Raw genomic sequence first — 10,779 nt, 5'->3', positions numbered from 1 at the left:
TTTGTAGTTCGCGGCTTTTTTTTTTTATTATTCCTCGTGAAAACGGCCATCTTGATTTTTCGTTGGTTGGGTTATCGAATAGAAACGAAGATTTTTTTATTTTTTTTTTACATGGGGGTCACCACTTATCAAGGCCCAGGAGCCACTCGGGGATAAGGGTTATTGTGGGCACACTAATCAGTGGGATACTATCGTAGTAATAGTTAGTATTGGGGATTTAATAGGTGTCATTACTTAGGTTCATCAGGAATTTGTTTGTGTTGGACTTGAAGACATCCAAGTTGAATTCGAGGGGGGGGGGTACAGGCAAGCGGCAGAGAGTTCCACAGCCGTGCAGTTCTAAGAAAGAAGCTTTGTTCATGGAATCTACATTTTGATTTAGGCACGGATAAAGAGTGGGGAAAATTATTGACAGTGGTTTCAGCTAGTCGGGTGTTTTTCGTGAAAGATTGGTGGGGGGGGCAGAGAATGGAGCTCAGACGAGCACTTGCCATGGAAATAACGATAAAACAGAGACAGGCTCGCAACGTCTCTTCTGTGGGAGAGAGGTTGCAGGGAAGAGAAAAGGTCATCCCCCACCAAGCCACGAAGTCTATTTTGTAATCTGTCAAGGCAGGATAGACTGTTTTTAGCAGCTTCTGCCCAGATGTGGCAGCAGTACTCCATCCTTGGACGTACTTGGCTTTTATACAGATAGAGAATTGCATCATCAGTGGTGGGATCCTTCTGCCGCTCCTTCTGGAGCGGTAGAAGGATCCCACCATTTTCCCAGCGACCTTGGCCACAGAGTTGATGTATGTGCTCCATTTCAGATCAGGAGTAAAGGTCAAACCCAGAAGCTTATCAAAACATGGGGCCTCCCCTAGACGAGAGCCATCCATTTCAATTGATGCCAGATGGCGATCAGAGCGTTTATGATGTAATAATAGGAGCTTGGTCTTAGATGCATTAAAGGTAACCAGCCACCTCTTCCCCCACTGAACCACGCGCTCAAGATCTGAGGAGAGAGAATCAGAGAGATCGTTGCCATTTACGGCCTTTGATGTGTTGCCATAAATAGTCGTGTCATCAGCATAGATGTCAACGAATGATTTAAGTATGTGTTTTGGGAGATCATTGATGTAGATCAAGAAGAGAGTTGGGCCCAGGATTGACCCCTGAGGGACTCCAGCATTAATACTGTGGGTCTCTGATTTCTGCCCATCAACCAATACACTTATGAGCCTATCAGAGAGAAATGATTTAATGATAAAGAAAACATTTCCAGTTATATCGTAGTTGGAAATCTTGTGAAGTAGGCATTTATGCCATACCTTATCAAATGCCTTTGATATGTCAAGAGCAATTGCCCTAGAAATGAAGCCTTTGTCTAGAGATTCGCTAATTCTATGTGATATAACTGTTAGCACGTCAGCTGTAGATCTAGCAGAACGGAAGCCATATTGCGTGTCAATAAGAAGGTTATTTCTGTTGAGGTTGTTGACTACTTCTCTATTTAATATGGATTCCAGCAACTTACTCATGACACTCAGGAGACTTATTGGTCTGTATTGAGAGGGAGATGACTTATCACCTGAATTCTTAAATACAGGGCATACTGATGAGGTTTTCCAGGATGTTGGAAAGCACTTCTCCTTAAGGCAACGCTTAAACAGTTTGGTAAGTATGGGGGCAATTTCTGGTTGTAGCTTTTTTAATACTATAACTGGAATACCGTCAGGGCCAGTTGCTTTACTGGAATCAAGGTTCTTGATTAGCTTGGCAACCTCACGCACAGATATTACAAATTTTGCATAACAACAACCATAGCTTGGATGGAAGAAAGGCTAGATAAGAAATTTAAAAAAATTTTTCTCTGGGCATTCACAAATGGATGTCCGAACTGAACGACTTATTCAACCAGTTAATTTTAAAATCCTCAGTTGAGGATAGATTCAATATTTGTCAAGATTCGGTGTAATTTATGGCAAAAGTTAGGGAAAATTTGGCCTGTTTCGAACCTGACCAGAGAAAGTCAAAAGCTATTGTCCCTATGAAAATGGAGTTAGAATGTTCTCTATTAAGTGGGGATTTGACTTCAAATAAATTTGAATTTCGTAGCTTCCTTAGGAAATTTGTAATTTTGTACTTCTAATCTGAATGATGCCGATAAATTACTCTTATTAAAGTCTAAATTGACGGAAAAGGCATTTGGTCTCATATCCAATTTAGATATAAACCCCAAAAATTATGAGATGGCATTGGCTTGTTTGAAGGGGGAATTTTTAAATCCATCTATAATCATGAATCAAATTTCTGAGGATATTATTCCTCGACCAAAGCAATTTTTATTGATTAAAGATCTTAAAATTCTTCTTGAGTGCGTTAAGCTTGAATTGACTGAGATGGACAAGTCTTTTAGTACTGACTGACTCCAAAATTATAAAAGCCAAAGAACTCGAATTATATATCAGGTGCCTCGGTGAGCACCGTAAGACTGTTTGCAAGGGAATAAAGGGTTTTCCTTATCCTTGCACCGTTTGTGGTTTTAAGAACCATTTTTCTATTATGTGCCCCAAAAGTCCCAAATCCTTTGTGGAACATACATCATTATCGGGACAGGAAAAATGTATATTTCCTGTACTCAAAATATCAATGAAGGCGAAAGGGTGTTCAGTCTATTTTTACTGTCTTTTGAATATGGGTAGCCAGAAATCCTTCTTTTCTGATGTAATACTAAACTGTTTAAGTCCCTGAAATAAATTAAAACCTGGGATGGTGGAAATGCCTGTTAATACTCTTGTGGGGACTAATTCTTTAAAACTTAGGGAGCTGGAAGTGTCTCTTAAATTGGGACATCAGCATTCCTTTCCTTTTTCTGCCTTGTTTGCAGATGATTTGAAGTTAAAATTTCAAGTGGGCAAATTTGATGAGATCACGTCAAAATTGACTAAAGAGGGTTTTCGTCTTTGTCCTGGATACTCTGAATTGAATGGGTCTGCTATTCACGGCATAACTGGCCTGGACCTTATTCCACGAATAGATAATCTCCGGTTAATTAAATGCTTGGGAGGTGCTGCATGGAAACTCCCCAAGTACATAATTCCCTTCGGCGAGGGGTCCAAATTTTTGAATTCCAATGCAAAGGTTAAGGAAGAGTTACCGGCTTTTGATCAAGTTATTAAAGCACTACGTACCAGCCAATCTTACTTAATTGATAGTGTATTAAATCCTGTAGCTACTTACTTTAACCTTTTTGTCGACAATTCTGCTGTGGAACGTGGAGTGGAAAGGTTTTTATCCCTAGACTCCATTGGTATTAACAAAACAAAAAAGTTGTCTTCTCTTGATCAAGAAAAAATAAATGCTTTCATGGAGGTTAGCCTTAAATGTGGGGTAACCCATAAATTCAAATATGTTCCTTCACCGAACAATCCAGCGAGTCTTCTAACCAGAGGCATTACTACCTCTAAGTTCGAACACTTGTTCAAATTTTGGATCCGCGGACCAAATTGGCTTAATCAAATTAATATCTGCTGGCTCATATCTCCCTTACCCTGTCTTAACAACAATAACAAAAAAATTGGAACATGTATGTTCTCGGATGAAACTGATTCAAACGAAAGTCGTTTACCAATTAAAATATCTGATTTCTCCACATTAACTAAGGTGATTAATGCCTTAGAAAAAGTTTTTAGATTCGGTGACAAAGTACGACACCGAAAGACTGACACCGTTAAAAGAGCTAAATTGTTGCTTTTTTCTCTTATGCAAAATGAAGCTTTTCCCTTGGAATTGCCTTATTTGAAGCAACTTACAAATAAAGTTGCACTCCCAAGGGTGACGGCCCTTGGCTTATTTCTGGATAAGGATAGACTGATGCGGACCCAAGGACGCATTTAGAACTCCAATGTTTTTTCATATAATGTAAAATTTCCTATACTGTTAGGAAAAAATTGTCACCTGACCAAATTGGTCATTATTGAATCTCACTTGAATTGTTGTCATATGGAAGCAAATTCTACCCTTAGCAAATTAAGGCTATCTGGTTTTTGGTTCCCCCAGGGGAGACAAGCAGTGAAATCTGTTCTCCGTAGCTGTATCATATGTAGGAGAATCAATTCCCTACCATACACATTTATTGCAGCTTCAGATAGAAGCCTTGATATTTTGACCCCCCAATTATTTTTTTGCAGACAGGATATCACCCCCGCTTGTTTATCAATAATTGTGGTTCAGAGGATCTTTCCCCAGAACCTCTCAATAGAAATACGCTCTTGTATTCCCTTGAACTGAGGGACAAATTCGTTAGTAAATTTAGACGTATTTGGCACAATAACTACTTGCTCTTAATTAGAGAAGTAGACGCCAACATTAAAGATCACGGCCCCACCGAGAGTCTCGGAGGGTGAAATTGTTCTTATCAAATCTCCGAATAAGTCCAGACCTTTCTGGAGTTTGGGCAAAGTAATAAAATTATTGGTTGGTAATGACCATAAGGTCCACTCGGCTTCAGTTTTGAAGGATGAAGGAAAAAATATTTATCCCCTAGAGGTAAAACACAATTCTGAATCTGCAATAGCAGAATTTATGGAAGAAGGAGGCTATTTCTTCTGCCCTACATGTTCGATCGCAAATGATGGAACAACACCTATGGTGTGTTGCGACTCATGCGATAATTGGTATCATTTCAGTTGTGTTGGGCTTGACCAGCGGGACACCATAGGTGAGTGGGTGTGTTCGAGTTGTATGGACAAAATGTCAAAATAAATTCTTATAAGTCACTTTTTCTTATCATTGATAATTTCTCTAGTTAGACTAGAATGACTTGTTATAATTTTGAATTTGGCAGCAGACACACATTGAATTCACTGCTATTATTTGTATTAATGTTAAGTCCGTCAGGAAAAATTTCTTACCCGTCACTTATTGACAGTTTTTTTTTTATCTTGTTTAAAAAAGTAATGATTATCCATTAGTTTTTCTTCCTTTCCTTGACAGTGTGTAAGAAATTCTGCAGAAATAAGCAAGCTTTTTATTGGACGGTTTCTCTGCCCACAGATTTATTTTAACCAATCAAATTGCATGTTATAACTAACTGCCAAGAATGTTCTCGGCGCCAAAATTCCTTTTCAGACCAGAATCCAGAAAGACACAGGGAAAAACAGACGTGGATTTCTCCCTCGAATTGAGGCAGCAAAAATTACTTGTTGCTTCGGGATGTTTTAATGCCAAATGTGGAGTGGAACTTTATCATTGCAATACCAATGCCTTTAAGTAGGGCGAATGATATTTGCACTTTTGTGCTACAATTTGATGTCTGTAAAGACGAAATTAAGGTCTATTGTTTGACCTGTCATTTGTCGGCCATTAGAGAGATTCTACATTGGAGAGATACTCCTTGTGTATGCCCAGCTAGCAGCCCGACTTGGAAGTCAACTCGACATATCCAACCTGTGCACTACTTTGTCAGCGGGAATTCTACCGAGCCTTTATTGAAGATGAACTATTATTCCCTTTGGGAATGTTACCAGCCCTTAGTGGCAGATAGCTGAAGATAATGCATCTTTTACATGGACCTTTTTTTACTTTAATAAAATTTATGTTGAAGTTTTAAGGTGAGTTTGTTGTAATTTCTGTTTGGTTTTCTTCCATTCTGCCAGGGCAAAAACCTTGTGAGAGAAATCTCACAAACGTTTTTATTTGAAAAAATACATTTATTTTATAAAAAATAAACACTAAAATATTTTTTTTTATCATAAAATCTTTTTCTTAATCAAACATTAAAAAATGCATTTTATTTTTACAAACATAAAAATAAACATAAAAATATATATTTTATCATAAATATATTTTTTTCAATATCAATCATTGATCATTTTAACATTAATCAAGCATTAGAAAAAACATTTTTAAATTTTTTTACAAACAAAAAAAATAGTCTTTATCTAAAGGTGTTAATTTTTTGTTTAATTTCTCACTTTGAAATGTTCTTGTAGAGTTGAATGTAATAATCAAAGAAGAAAGCGGCCGCTTGTGTGTGTATCATGCAGTCATAGAACTTACCTTCGGATGGGATCTGAGAGAAAGAGAAATTAAAGATGGCAGCCATGGATTTATAAGGTATAGTCTCATGGAATCTCAAGAGATCTCATCTTCCACCAATGCACACGTATGCAAATGGAATGGGGTCAGTTTTCTAATAAAATGGCAGAGGCAGTTGGGAGAACACGTGCTAAAAGTTGAGAGAGAAAGTTGTCAGTGACGAATTCTAGCTGAACTTTTGCTTATTGTATTTATTTTATTTTGTTTTGCTGTTTACCAGTCCATTTAACTGCAAGCTATTTCGACGTAATGGGGGAAAGTTCGACCTTAAATTAATACCAGAATTCGACGGCTCAACCACGGTACTTGACTGGGTGGAGAAGGTGGAACTACATTGCCTGTTGTCTAGTGTGAAGAACATTGAACACATGGTTCCTCTACGTCTGTCTGACAAGGCTTTTGCGGTATATCAACAGCTTTGTCCTGAGGAAAAACAGGATTATGAAAGGATCAAGGCGGCATTATACAAGGCATTCACTATCGACCCTGCCACTGTTGGGAGCAATTTGAGGCAAGAACCTTGCATCCCGGCGAAACTGTCAACGTTCATTTGGCCAAGCTGACAAAGTTGATGGTGTTGTTTGGTGGGCTGCCTGAGCGGGCCTTGGCATGCAAATTTTTGGCAGGGCTCTCAATTGGAGCAAAGCAACTCCTGCGGGCTAGCTCAAGAACTGGGCCAGGACCGTGATGAAGAATACTTATGAGATGAGAGAACTGGTAGTCGTTGCTGCACAGCTCGCATCAAGTGATGATAGACCGTCCCAGGGGCCTGGCCTGCGTGGTGAAGTCATGTGTTATAGATGCAATGACCAGGGCCACATTGCGAGGAACTGCCGGTGGCGACTGACAGCTATTCGCTGCTACCAATGTAATAAGACTGGTCATATGGCCCGGGATTGTTCGGAAAACGGGGTTGGGGACCAGGTACCAGCATCGACCTCATCCCCAAACAGAAATTAGACAAGGCGGTTCTGACCATTCAGGTCTATATCAATGAGACATTGTGCTCAGCACACCTCAACTCTGGGTGCTTCTGCACCATAGTGAGTGCGGACCTCTGCCGCACTTGGAAGAAGAAGACTACTATAGTAACCACTCTCAGTGAAGCGATGCGGACATGTTGTGAGGTGGGCGCTGTGAACATTCACACTAAAACTGGAAATTCAGCTAACATCAAAGCGCTGGTAGTACTCAAGAAATCGCTGAGCTTTGACCTGCTTCTAGACTATGATGCCATCAGAGCCCTAGGTGGTGCTCACATAATGCAAACAGGGGCGGTACAGTTTCAGGAGAAAGTTCCAGTGTGCGCTGCTTTGAAGATTGATCAGCCAGACTTTATTGCTGAATTTGACCAGCAGCAGAAGGCTTGGACAGCCGCGTGGAAGTGGTCGGAAAACAAGGAACCAGCCAAACTGCGAAATGAGGTAACAGAGTACAATGTGCCCGACCAAATGAGGCCTGCATATGAAGAGGAACTTCATGATTAGATCAAGGATGGCTGTTTAATTCCCTACCCTTACGAGAAACTTGAACCTCCCAGAGGCCTGATTCTGCTGATGGGGGTCGCTCAGCACAATAATGCAAAGGTGAGGCCAGTGATGAATTATCGTGAACTGAACACGTATGTTGATGCATTCACAGCAGATGCTGACATTTGTGCCAGCAAGTTACAAGAGTGGCGCCAGCAGGGTTCCAATGTGTCCCTGCTGGATCTAAGAAAAGCATACCTGCAGGTCCGAATCAGTGAAACAATGTGGCCATTTCAGACGTTAGTGTTTGCTGGCAGGAGGTACTGCCTTACCAGACTAGGCTTCAGACTGAATGTTGCACCCCAAATAATGAAGACCATCATTAACGCTGTGTTGTCACAGAAAGAAACAATAAAAGATGGGACATCAGTGTACCTTGATTACATTGTGCGAGCCTTTTCTAGTCTCACACAAAAACACGCGTTCACATTTCAAGCTATATTACTTGTCATATACATACGCGCACACAAACATACGCGCCCACGTTCACACACGTACATATATTCACGTTCACGTACATACACTCACATTCACATGTATATGCACACACGCTAACGTACACACATGTACTCACATACACGCATGCATGGACATCACTTCCTCTTTCAAAGGAAATCCACACATGCGCAAAAGACCATCGGAAACACCTATAAAAGAAAGAGCAATAAGCGGCTTCTTCCTTTTAGGACCAGCTTTTGAGCTGTACGGTCTACGGACCGACAGCGTGCCTTTTCGGCATGCGTGCGCACGCACGCGCGTGCCTCACACCACTTGCTACTATGTGGGACAAAAAGCCAACAGACAGTACATAAACTTTATACGCTTTCTCTCTCCATGAACTGGATTGACATTCTCACTCTATCTCCCCTTCACTTTGGTCCATCAAAACAGACATAGGTGCGACTCTCTACTGAGCTTAACCCTCTCTTTCTACAGGCCGGCTTGCCACTTCGCGTTTCTCTATTGCATTCCCCTTTCCTTCCATGCGCGTAGTTGTCAACGGTCGAACGAACACGTGTACACCCAAGACTTTCATTTCTCAACAGAAAATAAACGACATGTTTATTTTATTCCAGCATTTGAGTTCTTTGTTTGCTTCATTCAATTTGTTTCATTATTTTTTCTTGTAGCGAGTTTGGGTATTTATATCCTAGTCTTCTACAACATATATGTGAACGAAGACATTGTGTCATCATCACATGTGAGGGTCAAACTGGCTGAATTTGGTTTGACGTGCAAGGACCCAGAACGTTTGGAGAATGGCGTCCTTGTCTTGTACCTGAATGTTTGACAGGAACGAGGGGCTTTGAAATGGAGGCACAGAACTGCAGTTCCTGAAGTAACCAATGTCTTTATGAGGCAAGCAGTATTCTCCCTGTGTGGAAAATTGTGAGACACCTACCATTGTGTGGATGGACTCGTGTGGCAACAGGCATCATAAAAAGGAGGGCAAGCGCAGTCACCAAAGGCTAGGATGATGAAACAGCCGACGATCTGTTGGTTTGCATGGTAAAGGAGACCATCGCAAGGGTAAAGCAGGATCACCCCGCCAAAGCAGATGGTGCATGCAGGGAGACAAACTGAACGTGTGAGTGGATGCGAGCTCTCTGGCAATTGGTGTGCTGTTGGAGAAGAATGGTGCTGCGATTGAGGACTCCTGCTGGTTGCGACTGGCAAATGATGCTGCTCATATCAACTTGGCAGAGCTCGATGCGGTGATAAAAGGTATCAACCTGGCTCTCCAGTGGAAAGTCAGGAAATTACACATACACACAGATTCACTATGCGTGTACCACTGGATATCAGACACACTGACAGGCAAGACCAGAGTGTGCACGAAGCCAGCCAGCAAAATACTGATCAGACGGAGGTTTGAGACCGTAAAAAAGCTGGTAACAGAGTACAACCTGTCTGTGGATGCGGTACTGGTCACTTCAAATTGCAACCTTGCTGATAGGCTCACTTAGGTCCCACAGAGATGGTATGACACCATCAAGAAGAAAGCCGAGCTAGTACCATTATGTGCCGCCTCTATTGAGGGGGCAGATGAAATCAGGAAGATACACCACCTCAGTGGACACCCAGGAGTGAGACGGACATGTTATTTTGTGCAGTTGTCTAATCCGTCAGTGTCCAAAAGTGCAGTGAAAGCAGTAGTCAAAGAGTGCCAAACATGCCAGTCAAACAACCCCGCCCCGGCCAGAAAGGTCAGCTGGGAGTAGACGTGTCTTGGAGCCGACTGGGTATGGACATAACAAGTGGGGGATCCAGCTTAGATACAGATGTGCATATGTACCAAGTGGCAACGGCATAGCAGAACAGTGCCATCGAAGCGTGAAGAGGATCGCAGCAAGAAAACAATGCATATCGCAAAGGCGGTCTATAGATATAATGCAACTCCAAACGATGGCATGACTGCTGCAAGTGCACCCACCAATGCGATCCATTGCTATCGAGTGCACATCAAGGACATTGACGCCCGTCTGCCTGATCGGCAGGAAACCCAAGGGTCGTATGAGTTAGGGGACACTGGGTGAAGCCTCCCAATAATCGATGCTCCAACAGCTTTCAAAAAGGGCGAATCACTGGCATCATCAGTGAGCAAGCATGCTAGTCGATGGTATGACTGTACACCCTAACACTGATGCTAATGGTTCCGAAACAGCTTCTGAGAACTCCAATGAAGATGAAGTAGTCCAGTCAATCTCCCTTCGTAGGAGTGCCCACAACAAACGACCACGTCCACCATGCCACGTGTGTGGTCTGGAGATCAGCGGGGAGTGTAGAGTTGAATGTAATAATCAAAGAAGAAAGCGCCTGGATGGGATCTGAGAGAAAGAGAAATTAAAGATGGCAGCCATGGATTTATAAGGTGTAGTCTCATGGAATCTCACGAGATCTCATCTTCCACTGCACACATATACAAATGGAATGGGGTTAGTTTTCTGATAAAATGTCTGTTGGCAGAGGCAGTTGGGAGAACACGTGCTGGAAGTTGAGAGAGAAAGTTGACAGTGACGAATTCTGGCTGGACTTTTGCTTATTGTATTTGGTTTATTTTGTTTTGTTGTTTACCAGCTCATTTAACTGCAGTTCTATTTTAATAATTCTTTTTAATCAAACACCATAAAAAGCGTATTCAAAACAAAATATTTCTAAACTAGTT

The sequence above is a fragment of the Euprymna scolopes genome, chromosome 30 (assembly GCF_053919585.1).
Source record: "Euprymna scolopes isolate OS-2025 chromosome 30, ASM5391958v1, whole genome shotgun sequence".
NCBI lineage: Eukaryota > Metazoa > Mollusca > Cephalopoda > Sepiida > Sepiolidae > Euprymna > Euprymna scolopes.
Note: the sequence above shows the minus strand (reverse complement) of the source record.